Genomic DNA, 19079 nt, shown 5'->3' on the forward strand with positions numbered 1-19079 from the left:
GGAAAAGGGTGCTTCATTTACTCTTTGACTCTCAAAGAATGTTTTGTCTTCCTCTCTGTTTTGTGAAGTGCTGTCAACACTTACACTGAAGTTTATTGTAAATACACAATAATAACAACTGCGTGTATTCGTCTGATTCAATTCCTATGTAAATTTATGTTAATATGTATGCAGATTAAGTCTGCCCCCCTTGGTCCTGGAAAGCTGTCAGAATGACACATGGGTTCTGAAAAGGTTGTGTACTACTGATCTGCAGTTTTTCTATAGTGTTCAATAACTGACAAATCAAAAACAAGCGACTGTGGTTATTTCTCTTCACTTTTGCTGGATAAATCAATAGAGACTTCTAGATAGAGTTTAAAAAAAAGTCTTTAAACTCAGACTATGAAACTATGACCTCCCTATTTCTATTTCACAGCAGAACAAATATTCATAGGTGGGATCTTTTGAGGAATTGGGTGGTACAAGGGAGTCTTGCTTTACTAGCCTTCAAGAACTGACATTCCATCTTCTAGACAGAAAAGCAATTTTTCTCTCTAATGTTTAATAACCACTAAACCAATGCCTGGAGTTTATAAATTGTCTTCCTCACTTTTTTGCTGTCTAAATAACTACTGTTTTTAAGAGAGCTCAGAAAGGTCACCTATTTTATTCTCTCCTTCTCAACCTCCTTTTTCTCTGTTTTAACAGAAAGACACGGACTTTCCACCCGTGTGTGCAGTCAGGGCCATTTGGAGCACTCGCGTTGCACCAGCGGTGAGGTAGCTCGAGAGCTGTGGTTTGCTGTTCCCTACTTTCCTGCCAGGGACGTTTGGCTACGGCACTTTCTGGCACTTTGCAGTAAATAGAAACTAATCTTTAGTTCATCCCAGGGCTGAGTCCCTACAAGGCTCCCAGGCGCTTCTTAAATAATCACAACAGGACATAAATTGGGACTTCAAGAGATACACATGCTCTTTGCGCAGGGATGAATTTCCAGCAATCCAAAAGGGGATGGGGAAATTGCTATCAGAAAGAGCAGATGCCACAATTGTTGGCTGGGAAGATATACCAGACAACAGAAGTCCAATTGCCAGAAAGTATTTATACTCCTGCAGTTCACAGCTGAGGACTCGATCCTGACCTTTGATACACAAAACAGATTTGCTCTGCAGCTGGAAACTCTGTTGCAGCATTTGTGTTTGGAGTGTAAGATTGTGCACAAAGCCGATAAAGGTGGGAGCTGAGTCATCAGTTCAGAAGTAAGGCAGCAATTTCCTGACCAGAATCACTTGCACCCTAATAACACTTAACAGACTTAGAAGGCCAGAGATTTCTTTTGGAAAAACAACAACAACAAAAAACCACAAACAAAAACATGCACACAAACCCCAAAATCAAGCCAACAAAAAAAAAAAAAAAAGAAAAAAATTAAACAACAACAAAACACAAACCAAAACCAAATCAGAACAGAACTGTACCCTATACAGTGATAAGAAACTTCACTCACCCATTTCATTCTGGCCTTTCAGCTGCCTTAAAGGCTGACACTAAGAAAACCCTTTCTTCTCCAAGCTCTTCTTACTTGACTCTGGTTAGAGTATTATTTCACTCCACTTTTTTAATTTCATTTTATTGAAGGCAATCTTAGTCCCAAGAGCAAAACAAGTAGAATAAAAGCAGTTAAAGCCTGGAAGGAATCCGTATTTTTTCTTTGAAATAGAGCCCCATGTCAGACAGCTTTCCACATACCTTGTTCAGTGTAGGTTACATTATGGCATCCCATCAGGCCCATTCAAACCAGGTTGCAGAATTACTGTGGCTGGGATCCAACACCGTTGGTGGTGATTTCATCTCAATCATTTTCTCTCTTTCCACCTCTCATGCAGCTGCCTGCCTGTCTTGATAGGACCAAAGTGTAGCTCATGGAATCTATATGATAATCACAAAAATAGTTATTTCTGCTGAAAAATGAATTTAATTCCCCCTCTAAACCTTTGTGGATTGCCAACTGGGGGTGTGAAACCAGCTGGCAAAAGATGCATTCATTTCAATTTCATGACTTTCATATACTGCAGCTTCCTGGCTTTAAATGGTTCCTCCCCTCTCTAATGAGAGCACCAAGGCCTTGATTAACAACCCTCACTTTAAACTAAGTTTTGAAGAGTCTTCTTTTCATGGTAAGTTCTCTGGGCATGTCTGACAGCCTGCTTGATCCAGGCCAACCGAATACCTCTTCTTTCACAGCATGAGCATTTGTCAGAGAATTTAAGAGTCAGGCTTTGTGAAGATTTGTATCCCTGAGTATTCTGCAAGTAACTTGCACAACAGCGTGGGAAGGAAGCTTGAACATTGTGCTGGTAAAACAGTGAAAAACTAATTTCATCTATGTTTTCAAAATGTAAAGGCTTGGAACGAACTCTTTTACTTTCTTAACTCTTTCAACCCTTTTCTTATAAAATACAGTTTTTATTTACTGAAAATCTTTTTCTTCAGTATGTTGTTTGCTATTTTTTTTTAGTCTGAATAGGATTTTAGACAGATTGACTAGGCAACACAGGAGAAAAGCCTGACATGTTTTTTGACAGTTAATCACAGAGAAGGGAAAAGTTATCTCTCAGGAAAGAGCCCTTCAAGCCAGGTAGAGCTGTCTGGGTCAGAGCCTTCAAATGGTCGAATAGTGATTTAGGAAATAAATGTTGAAATCAAAGGTATCAGCCATAGAAAAGTACTATTTGCTTGTAGACTCTAGCTTTTGAGATTTTCCAGCTACCCACTTAGTTGAAGTCTTTAATAGACAGTAGATGAAGACTTTAATCATAACTGAGTCCTTGAATCCGGACTTAGGAGAGATTTTAAATGGGCTTTATGAGCAAGTTTGCTTGAAAAGGACTGCAGTACACCTCCTCCCTGGTCACAGGCCAAGATGCTCCCACTTTCTGACCCTGCCTCCTTTTCAATGATCTCCCCTGGGAGACAGAAGAACACCAAGGCCCTTAGTGGGAGCCTGCTGAAAGTACTTGAAGTTATGTCTAAATTGCAATCACATGGTGGCTGCTGTGTCATGCAAGCCAGGACATACCCCAAGCTAGACTTAAAAACTATCTGCAACCCAACAGTAGTTGTGTCAACACAGAACTCAGCAAACCTACATGAAAAGGTACAGCTGATTAACGTGTGCTGAATACTGAGTTGCCATAACTGGACTGCTACCAGCATTTCATCTAATTTAAATATTCCTGGATGTTTCTGTACCAGACTTCTGTGGCTGTGGTTGCCACAATCAGGAAAACTAGCACACTGCTACTAACTTGACAACCCAGAAGGCACAACTGATCTAGGGTTAGACCAGAGCTTTTGTTTAACAATTAAATTAAGTTTTGCTTTGGTTATGCTTATTTAGAGGTTTTCTCTTGGCAGTCAGAAAATTTCATTCACGTTCAGCCAAAGCATGAAAGGAAATACTGGGGCTTGAGGGGGTGGAGGGAAAATGGAAAGGGGGGGAAAAACCAACCCTAAACAAAAGCTCTTGTGAAGTTGATAGCATCACTAGTCTAGCAAAGCAAGTGAAAAAGAGTAAAAAATTCCAGGCACAGAAGTCAGAAGCCGCAGCTCTCTTCCATGGAACGAATACACTGCATCTCATTTCTACTGTGCCTACTGATACCATCTACAGAAAATCCATCACCAGCTGAAATAGGGCTACAGTCATTGTCAATGCATTCCACTACTTTGGTGTCTCAACTTTCATGAGTTTTATTAGATGCACAGTCATGGACTTTTCTATGAAATAGAAAGACAACACAAGCTCCTTTATTGTTGCCTTATAGAACGATTAGGAACTCTGTTTCTTTATATATTAATTTTCCTCTTTTTATTGCTTCAACTACCAACAACTACTACAAATTTACCTTAAAACAAACTGTGACATATACCTCTGTATATACTTACACACGTGTGCATATATATAGACACAAACACATACATACATATATGAACATATACACACACGAAGAACAATACTGAATAGGAGAATTTCCTGAAAAGCAAGAAAAAACCAGCATATTCAGAAACAGAAGAAAGCTAATACTTGATTATGAAGTATTGCAACTTAGATATCTTTCACATTTTTTTCTTCTTCTTCTGCCATAATTCTGTTTCTGTGCTTGTGATGTTTTCTTCTAGCATACCCATGTCCTTCAGGAAGAGAGCCTCTTGGAAGATCCCATTGAACTGGGGTACTCACAGAAAATTATCTGAGTAGTTTGTATAGAGAGAAAGAATGGCTTTGGAATCAAGTGATTGAAAAGAGCAATGCTTAGATTAGTAAAGCTTAGACTACAGAAGTCAGTGAAGAGTGGTAATAGCGATGGAGCCTTTGTCTTTGAACAGGAGCTGAAAAGGAGAAGTAGGTTCAAGTCAATAGTGCCAGAATGGCAACTCAGTGAAGTCATTGTACACATCCTCACCAACTTCAAGGAGCTTTGGCCCAACATTAGGACTTGTTCCTGTGCTATAGTTTCTTATTATGCAATACCTCCTTCCATACATATTTGGTTCTAATAGCAATATAGATGCAAACTTCACCTGCAAGTAATTGCTGTACCTCATAAACAGAGCACAGAATTTTTAGTCACATTGAAGACAATAAAAGCAAGTCGCTTCATCCGGAGAACCTGTGAAGTTGCTTCTTGTGAAGCATCATTCAATCCTTGTCCGCAGCCAAAAACTATGGGAAGCAAAGCTGCTCTGCTTCTTCACTGAATGAAGAGCTTTCAGCCATTAATGCAACACACATCTAGAGCCAGAGCTCCACTAATGGACTTTGCTAATGGTAGGTATGGTGTCAGGTCCATATCAGGATCAATACTAGAGATTTTGTGTTGCAGTATGCCCTTGGTGCACTGTTAGTGGAAATATAATAATCTCAAGCTCCAGACCCAAGGTTGTACATACTGTTTCTCTTAGCCCTTCATTATGTTGAAGAGGCAACTGTTATATAAACCAATAAAGATGTAAATATCCCAACCCAGAAAACAAGAAAGATATGCAAGTACTACATGTAATTCAGATTGAAACATAAGCTATTGTGGCAGGCATCCTTGAATCTTAACTTCTACAATAAGTGTTTCAGAGCTTTCACACACACCACCCCACCCTAAAAAAAATTTAAATACTACCCAGACATCTTGAAAGGAGGCAGTCACCTCTCCAAGGACTTCTTCCTGAGTTCAGCAGGGCTCCTTGCCTTGGTTGGATAGCAAATGCAGTTTCATAAGTCCACACATGCTCAGACATCTGTAACACAACACACTTTATTCCATAGCCAAAAGACATTTTACTTTTCCTGACTAGTGAGGGGACAGCTCAGCCTAATGTCACTCACCCTTTGTGTCTCACAAGACAGTTCTAATATAACAATGGAGAGAAAGTACAATTGGTGAGAAAGAAGTAATGAAGGAAAAGGAGGGAAGTGACTTTGACCTTATATAGGTCACTTCTATAGCCCTTTTCAGGATCTTACTGAATGGCATTTTCTTCATGTATTGGTGAAACCTGGTTAGAGAAGTCTGCTCTGTCTCCCCAGAAATTCAGTGTCTTTTGTACTGAGAATGAGCTTGTTTGTTTTGGTTGCTCTGTCCTAAGCAGAACACCATAAAAATGATAGGACAGAGGATCCTCCTCAGAAACAGCATTTTGTGTCAGAGGATCTCAGAGTCTAAACATTTCCTATCAGACACTTTATTCTCAGAGGAGCCTGGTTTTCTGCAAGAGTCCTTTGTAGTCCAGCTGGATGTCATTACATAATTAAGCATACAAGCCAGGAGGTAGTCTTGAGCACGGCAGTTTTACAATTTAAGATCAAAATGTTATTCTTCCTTTCAAAAGATCTAGTGCCATTTGTTGTAGTACTTTCATGCAAAGGATCAAATATAGTATTGATTATTCATTATTACCCTTAAAGAGGTCAGTAAGCTTCTGGAATTCAGAAGACTTCTGGGGATCTGAAGGTATATAAGGCCTCAGGGCTTGATGACTCATCTTGACCTGAAGCTTTGAAATATCACCTGCTGTCTGGATTGTTCCTGCTTGCTGCCTGGGATTTCAAAGTCTTTTTCTATCTCCCTTTTTTCCCTCCAAGGCATCAGTCTTACAGACAGTGCCAGATCAAGAGAAGCAAAGAATGCAAAAGAAAGTGAAAGTGAGAAGACTGTGAGCTGGGAGCCCAGCTGGTATACATCTGCTTTGCTAAGCTTGAATTGAAAACAAGTATCATTATTGTTCTGCACACATCCTACTGTGTTTAGTTATCTCATCACATAGAAGAGGCAACAAGCATATCCTATGGCTAGCTGCATTGTGTTCAGCATGGGTTAACTAACTGTTCTATATCCTAACACAGGGAGTTTTTCAACCTTTCTGTGCCAATTTGATCTTCAGTCATGTTCAAATGGAGGAATGCTTAGAGGAGACAGGGTGGGGGGGTTGTTATGTGGAGATCCTGACAAAATTTAAAACACCATCTTTCCCAATTTAAGAAAAAAATCAATGTCATATTAATCTAGACACTGTATTAAAAGTTTCCATATTCAACAACATTGCCTGTATGTTGTAGAATAAACCTTCAAGAGTGCTTTCTCACAGATGGTTAAATATTTAAGTAGTTGGCCACAGATTTTTTTAAAATTGAGATAATTAGAAGACTTGAAGCAGTTAATATTTATTAGTCATGAAGAGTTTGACAGATTGGATGTTTTCCTACCCACACATTCTCTAGCAGAAAAAAAAATAAAGCCCTTAGCTTTCGTTGTATGTGAAGCAAGCCTTTTCATGAGGCAGAAGTAGAAAGCATAGACTTTCCAGGTTTCTCAGTATGAGACACTGAGATTAGCGGCTACCACTTAAGAACAGGCCAGTAAACAACATGTGGAATTGCACAGAATTCACACTAGTTAGCGTCCAGGATGGAAACCTAAGGACTGACTCTTCTGCAGCACTTTACCTTTGTAAATTTTAGTGTCTCTAGCAAGGTTGCAGAGCTAATCCAGTCACTGGAGATTATGAGACAACCCCTTTTCTACTACCTTTGCCTCTTCTTTTGGCTGTCTTTGCAGGAGAGGAGATGCGTAGAGCAAAGGCAGACCAGTTTGTGCCACTCCAGAAGTGTACAGGAGAAGATTCCCTAAATAGTAAATCAAACTGGCAGACGGGAGGCCAAGAACCAGCAGATTACTAAGGCTACTCTAGAGGCCAGTTTCACCAGACATGTCCTCTTTTATCTGTCCGAAAATCTGTCTGAAAAGCAGCATCGGGACATCTGCCTAGGCTTGCTGGCTGCCCCACAGACAGGTCGGAGCAGAAGCAGTGACACACTTCTCACTAAGCTGCAGATGTCCAGCGATGCTGAGCACCCCAAGGAGCACAGCTCAGCACTTCCCAGGCCAAGTCAGGCCAATGCAGCTGCACTGAGCCAACAGCCAGTCCACACAGACAGCGGATTGGATGAGCTCAGGACAGACACACAGACATCTGCACAGCACATCCATGGTAGGTCTAATGTGCTCTCCATCTGTCAGACCATCAATACATGCAAATGTTCAAACAGTATCTGTGTGCAAAGCCTGTGCAATGGATGTACACATTGCTAATGTATGACAGAGCAGCCACTTGAAACTGTTACTTTTTTCATAAGATTAATACTGACTTTGTCAGTGATTCATGAAAAACATGAAAGTAGCATCAGTGTTATACCATGTAGCTGACTGGCTATAATGAAGGCTCATCTTCATTATATCTTACTTCTCTCTTCTTAATAGCACCACTGAATGGTCAGCACGTGTACTGGTATGAAATACCTTGGGCTCCTTTACATTCAAAGGCAGATAGAAAGTAAGATAAAACCAAACAAGGCATCTTAGTAAGAACATCTGTGTGTATCCAAACACATCATTAAAAAAGAATGGGTGCACAGGATTAACTGTACCAGGCAGGAGGATGAGTGGAAAGGATATTCATCAGTGTCTACACAGCAAGGTCAAGGGCGGGAAGCAATCTACAATATTTCTGCTATAACTTTAACATGGTACAAACCAGCAGGGCAAGACCAACTGCCCTGGCAGGCTGAACACAGTCCTGATGTGGAGTTACCCCAGCATTGTCCTCAAGGGAACCCAAGAGAGGGATCAGAAATCAGCCTTATGTACCGATCTGTGCCAGTTTGCTCTCTATGGGGATGGTACCTGGAGCAGAGTGATCCCCTGACTACACCCTCCCTTACTGTGGTCAGAAGAGTTAAACCCACTGAGGGGATTTTTCTTTATCCTACAAAAATCTTTAAGGGCCATGCTTATATTATATAAAAGGATAAGATTTGTTCTCAGCTTTTTTTTTTCTTTATTAGTATTATTTTTCAGATCTTTTTCCCAGTGCCTTCTTTTCAGAAAATAGCAATTCATGCTTTATCTCATTGCTATAGTGAGATTCTGGAGGACTGGAAAACAGGTAGCATTATGAGATACAATGAAAGCAAAACCTGTTTTAAGTTAACAAAGACTCAAAAGTTTCTTAAGCTTTCTTAGGTTTTCTTCGATTGCTAGAAAGCATGTTGGAGAAAGCCTGTTAAAGTTTCAGCACCCGTCCTCTTCGAGGAGGGATCCACAATTCTCAGCCCTAAGAGCTCTGGCAAGACTCGTTGCAAACCAGAAGACAAGAATAGAACATAGCAATAAAAAAGAAGCTGCAACCTTTTAAAAAACAAATATCACAGGATTCCTTCATGCACCGTAAAGAAACAAAACGGAAATGAACCCACATTGTTTCCTTGTCAAGTACCCAGAAGAAAAATTTACACCTTAAAAAGGTTTGACCTCAATATAGGCCGTAATGTAAAAATGTGAGGATCTTGGAAACTTGTGCTTTTCCTGGACTGAGGCCCAGATCTGGTAATATATCTTGCCTGTTACTGTATTTTTCTTGCTTCTTCCAAAGTAGGAAAGGCTCTTTTGAAGAAACATGTTTTCTAGACACTTTGATAGACCAGAGTTGGGGTCTGTTTAAATACTTCAAGTTTGATATACACACATATAGTTATGACATTTTCTGGATATGAGCCAACATTGCCTATCTGGATCCAGTTCTTACTATCAATATGTTGTGAGACATTAGACAGAGTGGTCTCTACCCTAACACGTGGAGTATATGTTAGGCCAGACAGATAATGGTGAGACAGGCAACTTGCTGTGCCTTCTTCACCATAGTTTTAATGAGCAGCACCTGAAAGAATTTATGCACATATTGAAAATGTCCACCTAAGGGAAAAGAGGGCTGCTGGCACACACTGGGAGTACATCACATCTGCTTGGAAAGGGAACTTTTTTTCCCCTTAATTCACACAAGGAAATCCATCAACACTTCTATCCAGTGACTGACTATTGTTGGGATGAGTACTCTTTCAGAGGTCATTTTGCCGGGCTGGCCACAATGTGCTTTTGCACACTGACCTGTTCTTCTGTTCCTGATGATCTCCAGGCTGAGCTGAAACTGAGGCTACAAACCATTAAGCCTACCATAAGAATGATATGGACTGTCATGTACATCTCTCTGCTTACTCTTTTTGGTTATCTAGAGATTATTTATGCAAATGCTTTCCTATATGCTATCTCATAACAGTTGACTGAGGGCATCAGAGCTACTGAGACAGAGTCCAACTGATATTTTTCCTCCAGGTACACCTCTAAATCCAGCTAGAAGTGGAGGGCAACCATACAGTAATTCATGTATACTATCCCCACTAAAATTAATTCTTGCCATATCTTATCAAACCATTGGCCGTGAGAGAAAGTTTTCCCTATTGGAACATGCATAAGTCACTCTAACTTTTGTAACTGTGGACTGAAGGCAATTCCTTCCCCACCTTCCAGTGTTTGCTCAGGTGCAGTTTGGTTTCCACATGAACTGATTCAGGAGAACCTGCCTCAACCAGCAAGCTAACAGGAGTCATCAACCAGCTTGTGCTGACTGCAAACAAAATCCTCATCCTGGAAGAGTCTGTTACATAAAAGTACACTACATAAAACCATCTTTGTATTTGTCACTTATTGTAAGTCCTTCAGTGATTTGCCTTTAAGGATGACTACATTTTTAATCAATCAGCAAGGCGTGCAGTATGTAAAGTTCATGCTAGCTTGAGCGGCAGTGGACTGTGTTTTTTCCCCTGGTGAACAACTCCCTCTCAGCCCGTGAGCTGTAGCTGGTGAGGTTGTGCAGCCTGCCTATTAGGACTGCTCCCAGCCGCATGCCTGACTGCACTCTCAAGTCTCAGGGCCAAGAGTAAACTTTAAAGGAACCATGCCAATTAAATATAAGCAGAAACAAAAGACTATTTTTAACTGAACCAAATGTGATCAGAAATGTTCGCATTAAGCTGGTACCAATAATAATTCTTATTATTTTCTATTCAGTAAAGAAGGCTTTTCGTTGAATTTGAATATTAAAATCTGTCATGAAAATGAAGCTATCTAATAATTAGAGTTGATCAAATTGTCCATTGGAAGCAAATTAAATACATTTTGCTAGTGGTGAAAAGTAAGCCTAATTTCAAAAGACAGTAAAGATTTTCTGTGCCAAATGTTTTAAAGTCTTGTTTTGTTGATCTTACAAGGAGAAAAACGAATAAAAGCTAGATGGCATGCATTATCTGCAAGAGGCAAAGACAAAACATTGCAGGAAGGTTATCCCGTACAAATTCCAGCAAACCCTTTATATCATATGAGAGTCCAAATAGAATACAGCAGGTTGCAGAAAACATATTTTAGGAATGACATAGGGAATTTTACAGAATATACTTGGATTAGTTCTTGTACTCTCTCCATTTTAAATATAATTGATTCAGTCCTCAGTTCAGACAAAATAATGTTTCAACTTCAGTGTTTAACTGTTATGCTGGACTGGAACCCTACTTGCAATGAATCTAACTGTGCAGAGAGACTCAAAAATGACAACATTTTCAATCCCTTTATCTTGTTTTTATTTTCAACATTAGAAGCAAGTGGTGAGCATACTACTAGGAAGCTCCTCTCCAGTGCTCAAAGGGCCTTGATTCTAATCTTGTCACGCTATGAAACAGCTAAAAGCTATGAGAGATGGTCACCTGTTTGTTAGAGCCTGCCCAGAGCTTCTAACACAGTTTGTGCAGCATACCACCAGGAAAAGCAAGAAGCATATAAAAAATGTTAGGATGTCCAAAACAGACACTGGATTGCCTGCAACACATCATCAATGTATTTCTTGGAAACAGATCTTGTGGGAATGTACTGGATTTATTTCTCTTGGGGCCTCCTAACACTCTCCTGAAAATCTCAGGTACGTGCTGAACAAAAGGGAGAACAAAACATTCTGCCTTAAAAAGCCCTTTGATCAGATGAACTTTTGCTTAAAAGAGAAGCGAGAATGTCACCATTCCAAAGAGGTTCTGACAATTTCTGCCATTATTTCCATAATTCAATACCTTACAATTATGCATTTCAAAGTCATCTGAAAGAACCAATAAAGACAGATTGATTACTTTATCTGTACACATCACTATGAGACATTATCACTCAATGCTGCCAAGCCAATTCCATGCCAGCCCTTGATCTAAAATTAGACTAAGGACGAGGAAGTGTTCTTTCCTCTACAATGATCACCTAAACATGAATGAGCCAACAGAGGCTGGGAGTCTACAAAACAGTCAGTACCAGTGGGTGATTGCTAATTAAAAAGTCATGACCTCAAGAACAGGCCATTCAGGACTTTCCCGAGAACATTTACAAATTTCAGCACCCAGTAAGCAAGGTGCTCAAAATATCCACTAGTGATAGGTCTTGGAATTTACTCAGAAAAGGTAACTAGGCAGGGAAGACAGATATCAAGTGTAGCAGCTTGAAGTACAGAGAGTGGTTCTGGTTTACCAGAAACAGAAACGGTTATTGGCTAGAACAGAAGTAGAAAATGTTCTGCACTGGCCCCTTCTCCCCACAGTTGCTCCACTAGGAAGAAAAGAGATTTCAGAGCCTCAGGCCCTGCAGTTCTTCCCAGCCTGAGCAATGTGGAAAGTTTCCGCCCCATATCTGGGCGGAGGTAGCACCAATTAACTGAGCGGCTGATTTCTCAGAAACACGTATGCTGTTTCATTGATACTGTGTGGAGGTCAAGGAAATGTCTTCTGGCTCAGACTTCTTTGGATGGTTTTAGCACTTCTTCACACCCATCTGATTGCACTTGGATTTGAGCACTTGCTTAAAGTCAAGAATCTGTTTGCTGCTCCATGGAAGACGGTGCCTTCCATATCACCATGACCTAACATAAATATAGGTGAGCACTAAACTTCCAGCACAGCTGCTCCATCTGGAACTATGTGTGAGAGCTTACGCCAAGCAAAGGATTGTCCTCATCTAACTTCACAAGTCCTCAGCCTGCTGTCATCTTAGAGTACAAGTTGAGTTCCTATGTGTGTATGTAGGGACATATGCCTCATGTTATTTTCTATGCATACTTCATGTGTGCACAGTGCGCATAGGCCTAGATCCATGAGTGTGTGTGTGCATGCAGATAGATAAGCAGATAATCTGGAATTATTTCAAAGCAAGTGAAACATTTTTCTTTCCTTCTAGTTGTTTCGCAACAACTTGGCCTTGGGATCTTCCAGGGAGTTGTATATATGAGTGACATCCTTGCCTGTTTTTACAGCTCCTGCCTTATGTCAATTTAAGCATCTTTCCTACACCTGGAGGAGTTCAACAAACATCAGCTCACAGGTGTCACCCTCCACGGGCTGAAGGCTGGCTCCAGAGAGTCTAGCCAATATCTGCTTTGGCTATTAACAGCCTTGGAGAGGCCAAGCTCAGTGTGTGGGGGGAAGCAGAGGGAGGAGAAGGTGGAAGGCAAAGGAAAACAGGGGGTATACATGTATGTGCATGTGCATTTGCTGCAGCTTTAACTTTCCATCCATTTAAGAGTTTAAATACTAGTCAAGCACTTAAAATAACATTAGGACACATTCCAGCTTTCTCTGCCAGTCAGAGGGAAAAAATGTTGAAACCCGGCATCTCAGCACCCCAAGGGCTTTATGATTTGTTAGGTTTAGTAGTTCAGAGGATTAAAAAGACAGAAATATTAGTAGAAAAAGAAGAGGGAAAACTCAATGTATTCACTGAAGCAAATCTAATGGGTTGCTCGTCCAGAGAAGAAAAGGTTCTACTACCTGACTGAATCTTATTTATATTTCTTGCTCCACAATAAAAAATAATTTTCTAGACATTCTGCCCCCCCTCCTTTTTTTTTTTTGTTATGCTAGTCACATTTCCTAAATCCTTTATCAATGGCTGCTCTGCATATGAATGGGCTGTAATTGAACTGTCACATTCATGAAGGTCAGTAACCTTTCATTAGGAAGAATGTGTCTTTCTTGATAAATTGGAAAGTCCCAGAGGATTTGAAAGCATTTTTTTATTTCATTCTTTCAAATATACCTTTAAAATCGAACACATCTTTTTCTCTCTTTCTCTCGCTCTCTTTTCATAGCACTCTGACAAACCCCCTCATCTTTGTCTTTGTCATAGGCAGTTCCATGCAAAATATTCAATCACAGGCTTTCACTGTGACCTTCTTAAAAGCAAAATGGGAAGCATAAGCCCCTCACCCTCAACCTCTCACTTTGAATTGCAGATAGCTGATACTTCTGCGTAAAAAAAAAAAAATAATCAAAACCTTGAGATTAGAGTTTTTGCTTATGTTCTTGCTTCTTCAGACTGACTTGAATATCTACAGTAGAGTGACCCAAATCAAACTGTGTCAGTGCCAGTATACCTGTCCATCTTTTTCGTGTGTCCATTTATGTGCAGAGATGGACACCCAAACACTTCAAGTAGTGACAGGCTGTATGTGAAAACCAAATTATGGGAAAGAATTGTCCTTAAGAAAAATACTTAGTATTGCAAACAGCTTTTGAACACTGCCACAGATTAGCTCCATAAAACTCAGTCTTCCCTGTCTAAGGAAAATAAGCTCTTCAGAGGAATATTTTTGCACCTTGATGTGCACCCTGACACAGCAAGGTCTTCAAAAGAAGCTTTGCAGCTGCCAAACTCATAACCACTGCCAGAAGCTCACTTTCTCCTCCAGGTTTCAATCAGAAAGAATGCAGCAGGATGCATGGAAATGTGTTGAGCTTCCCACCCTTACAAGTGCAAAGGTACCATCAGATGCCTTAAAAGTACTAGCAAGGCTGCTGATCATAGGCACAGAAGATATCTGTTCCTGTAAATCCCAAGACTAAGCCTTCTTCTAGCTAGCTAAGCCTAGGGCCTATCTTCAGTCAGTTGACCAACTTGGTGTCAAGGGATCAGAAGAAAGGGAGCTTGGTGACAAATTCAGTCATTATCAAAATAGAAACATCAGCGTGGAAAAGGGTATATGTGATAAATGGAAGCAAACATCTGGCTTTCAGTGTTAGCTAGTCAAATATTCAAAGAATTAACATGAATTTCAGGTTCTTCAGAGCTGTCAGAAGACTGTCCTTTTACTGTCAGCACCAAGAAAATTGTGGTGATTGAAGATTCAGCCCTATAAGATGGAATATAGAAGAAAGAAGAACAAGGTATAATTGCAAAACAGCTGGAGTCCTTTAATGGTGCAGGCCACACTGGAAGCTTTCCAGCTGGAAAGATGAAAGAAGCAAAACATTTCTTTTGATTTTTGCAGAAACAGTTGAATGAATACTTTCATTAATTAGGCTTAACTTACTTTTCTCAAGTCCTCTCTCAAGTAGTGGACTTCCATTGAGTTTATATGCCTAGCTTTGAATGGAAATCCTCTACTGCAGTGCCACAATATGGATCTTATACTAGTAAGGGAAGCCATAAAAATGACTCTCTCCAAGCAAAAAAAGAAAGGTGTTATCTGACTTCCATATTAAAATCCTCCTCCAGCAGCAAGAGTACGTTCAAATTAGTATGGAGATGGCCTTTATTTAAAACCTCTTCTGCTCCAGTTCTGCCACCACTCTCTAGACACAGATTTCTTGGCGGAAGCTAGCCAGGTGTGCCTAGAAGTATCTATCAGCCTAGATCACCATCAGAATTCTCTCCGTCACTGGTGAAGTGCAGGCGCCTGTGAAAACACTGTTTAAAAAAAGACCAGCCTTTATCAGTGGCTAAAGCTATGTGGCAAACACTACCTAGGACTCTAAAACACAGAGAGGCCTTCACAGACCATCACTTTCAGAGCCATGTATAGGCTGCCCAACCTAAGAGCCCAACTTAGAAACCCCCAACCATAATGTCTTCTAAGGTCAATAAGCAAGGAGTGATTCAGACTTGTACTTTTTGTGAGCAGCAGTCACAACGCATCACACAGGCATGACCAAATTCTCTACGTGCCTAACGTGAGTACCAAGGTGACTTTTTTTTCTTTTCCACTGACTGCAGAGGAAGCCAAGCACCTTGGCATAACAGGTGGTCAGAATTACTCACCAGTTTCTTGACCGGACACGTTGTCATTGCTCCTATGTTTCATAGCAGGCAATGGGAATACAGCTCACAGTTTCTAGCTGTCAGCATGATCTTTGCTCTGTGGGATAAATAAGTACATTCCTGTATGGTGCTTTTCAACTGTACGTCAGGAAATGACTCTGTAGTGAGCCCTGTTTCAGAAACAAGAACCTGAGTGCTTTACTAGGGAGTGATTAGTAAGCAAAGAAGAAGATAGAAGTTATATTTTAGGGTAAAGCACCATTTATGGATCAGTTCTCCTAAGCGTTACTTTGGAGATCTTTCCTGTTTTAATCTCCTGCAACACATGTGAGTGTGCCAGTGATGTGGAGTATGGTTTCATACAAGCACCCAGACATTCAGATAAATTCAGTTGCCAAAAAAACAGAATTAACTGTCAGTCAAATAAACTCAAGTGGAAGACCACAATCTCGGAAAAGAAATCTCATCAAAATAAATATTTTTAAAGATATTTTCTAGCATGCCTGGCTTAAAATAACCCTGGAGTAACACTTCTTATGGTGTATTGTTATTTTCCTTTTCAGATAAAAGGTTAATAGCCAAGTGGATGTGAGGTAACTACTTACAAATCTCTGGAGAGTTTCTGTTACGATTTACGATCTTGTGTCCTCTGTCTAGAGCATCCAAATTTCTTTCCTCACTTGAAGTTGGAGGTAATTTCCTACATTTGAGTCCTTGGGTTCACATACAGCTAAAAACTTTTTGTATATCAAGGAATTTGAATTCCAAGATTTCCATTCAGGACTGTCTCAAATGAAGCTCTGATAACTGCATATGGAAAAAACAACAGAGAGGCATATCACTTCATTATATATATCCAGACCAAAACAGTGAGGCTTCTCAAGCACTCTGCACATGCACTGTATATAAAATAAAAGTGGTTAAAGAATTTGTTTAGAAGTGTGTTAAGCATTTTCCAGGCAGGCGGTGAATAAATCCACTTTACCACTTCATGGCTTTACAAAGAAGCCCATCCATTAACATGGGAACCCTCTTGTTTGCATTTCTTAACAGCTGACATTTGTACCTTTCCAAGGAAAGTGAAGGGCATCTCATTGCCTCATTGTTTAAATCAGTGTGGAAATAATGGGGATGATAGGGAATTGGAGCTAATTTCCTTTGTCTCCTATTCAGCAGATAATGGTGGTATGTGAGGGATGCTAAAGGCCAGGCAGAGGAGGTGACCTGAAGATGACTTCATTCTTATGAGGTTTATCAAAAGCTCCTGTCAGTCAAATGCATGCTGAGAGATTGGGGACTGGCCATCTGGTCCAAAGTTAATCAAAGAGGAAAAAGGAAAGTGAGGAGTTGAAAAATCCCCGTTAGCTTTGTGCAAGGTGGAGTGAGATGTAGAGAGTGAAGGGAACTCCTGTGCTCCAGCAGCCCAGCGCCCAGGTTGGATGGCCATGCTGCATGCAGAGGAGTAAACCCAGCAGAGCATGGTGGAGGAGTGTGGGGGAAAGGGAAAAACAGCCTTGTTTTGAATTTTCACTGGGATGATCCCATACCAGTTTTAAGTGGCGAGTCTGAAGGTCACTGCTGCTGTTAGCCATGCAGAGCAGAGGCAGAATTGTTTCACTTGTCCTCAGAAAAAAAGGGGGAGTGACTGACTCACGGCAGGGAATCGGTGTAACATAAACCACAGGGCTTTCTGTCAGAGAGCCAGACTTCTTGTCTCGGAGTTTTGTTTCTTGCAAGCAGGAACAAGAGGTACAGCCATGCCACCTTCATGTCCTGCAGACACCACCTTAACCCAGGTCCTCACCTTCTAACCCCTCCACGCACTGGACTCAAAACCAGGTGTCCTGCAAGAACTAGCCACTTCGGACAGATCTGGCCTATAATGGTTTTCCTGTCAATACTGACCCACATACATTTTTACACTGTCTCTAAGAGGAGTATAGAGAGGGGATTTAACAATAAAGCATTTGGTTTGGTTTATGCTGAAAGGGTATCACACAATGCTTGTAAGTAAGACTGAAGACAACAAACAGACAATTGAAATACTGTTTAAATGTGTGTCTTATGTAAAAATACATTATTTCACCATAGATGCGTTCTGAAGTAAAACACCCGAGCATGACAGCCTGTTAGTCTGATTTCCATAACCAACCCTGTTCAGCTGCTCAAATCAGCTAAATAGAGACATATTTTTAAAACTACAAATGTCCAGATTGTGAATCCCTCCCGCATGCTGGCAAGTAGTCATGCTAATGAGTAGTATCCTTGACTCCAGGGGAAAAATTCTTGCCAGAAAAGGTTTCACAATCCCAGCCCTAAACATTTATAAAATGATTAATCAATGTGAACTAACTTAAAACGAAAAAGAAAAAAAAAAAAAAAAGAGAAAGAAAAAGAAGAAGAATAGGGGAAGATTGTTTTGAAGGGCTGCAAATTAAAGTTGAGCACTAAGAGATGTTTTTGTGGACTTAGGCAGAGCAAGGGATGAACCTGCTCTCTCTAGTACCAACACAGCCCCCTCCAACCCCCTCAGGAAGAAACATGCTAAAACCAGAAAGAATAAGAAAAGAGTTTGGCTGCTTCATATACCTGGGGGCGGGACTCTTCTCCATTAAGTTTCCATTCTGCTTCCTCCTCAGGTCGAGGTCCAGTCAGGTCCCTACAGAGAGGAACATATGGAAAACAGTGGCTGTGAGTTCCGCTTTACCTGCAGTTTTGCTGAGCTGCGTCTCCTCCCATGCCCTGTTCAGAAGCATCACTTTGCACGGCCAAGCGCTGTAAAATAGAGCTCAAAATGGCAAGAGTGGAAGCACGCAGGTCTTTAAAAACAAAAGCAAACCTTTACAAAGCACCTAGCCCCAAAGAACTGCTGCTGAAAAGGGGATTTCAGCCAAGAACATACAGCCCTGCCCATAGGTACACAGCATACACATAGCTATACACTGATCACTGCCCTCATGTTTTTACTGAGTTTTTAAAATAGAAAGCAACCTGCTGCATGCTAGGCAACTTGAAACAGGCGTAGCCAAAAGTGAACAAGGGTGGAGGTTGGGAGGCCTTGGATTTTCTTGCTGCTGATGTCTGACATGACCCCCTTATGCACAGGAATAAAAGTCAGTGAAAAATCTCGTGCACACCAAACACAGACTAATTTTCCTTACCCTGACTTGTACTTGCTATTTACTGAACTTACCTGAGCTGTGATGACTTCAGAAGAAAAGGAGTTAGTAACTTTGTTGTTTTTATCTGTACTGCTCTAGATCTGAGCTAAATATGACTAAGAAAAGCATCTTTCCCAATCCCTGGAAAGAGAAAAGCAGACATGTGGATCCCAACAGAAAAAAGCAAGCACCGACATGTCTGAAATACTGTACCTGCTATGATTAAAACTCATGAGCAACTAGAAAACAACTCCGTTTCTGTCTTTATAGCATGAAATCTGCAGACACTTAGAAATGGCTTACAGAAAAGTGAGCAAGGAAATTTCACAAGATAGAAACCTCCTATCCTCTGGATGAATTAGGGTTTTTTTATCAGGCAGCAAGTTATTATCATATATTTATGATTCCCCTTGCCTACTTCCTGCTGGAT

At 40.6% G+C, this 19079-nt stretch overlaps 1 long non-coding RNA gene across 1 annotated transcript in view; it reads right to left on the bottom strand.

Moving 5' to 3' along the window:
* The window catches only part of LOC136099053 (uncharacterized), a 42176-nt gene that overhangs the window by 21277 nt on the left and 1820 nt on the right, over positions 1–19079 (bottom strand). Inside the window, exons 3-7 of the long non-coding RNA XR_011737588.1 lie at positions 18078–18147; positions 16094–16295; positions 15489–15585; positions 5160–5277; positions 1732–1911 (exon numbers count right to left, since the gene is read on the bottom strand). This is a non-coding gene — a long non-coding RNA (uncharacterized lncRNA). The remainder of the gene's footprint in view (positions 1–1731; positions 1912–5159; positions 5278–15488; positions 15586–16093; positions 16296–18077; positions 18148–19079) is intronic.

This window comes from Patagioenas fasciata, chromosome 2, assembly GCF_037038585.1.
Source record: "Patagioenas fasciata isolate bPatFas1 chromosome 2, bPatFas1.hap1, whole genome shotgun sequence".
Lineage (NCBI taxonomy): Eukaryota > Metazoa > Chordata > Aves > Columbiformes > Columbidae > Patagioenas > Patagioenas fasciata.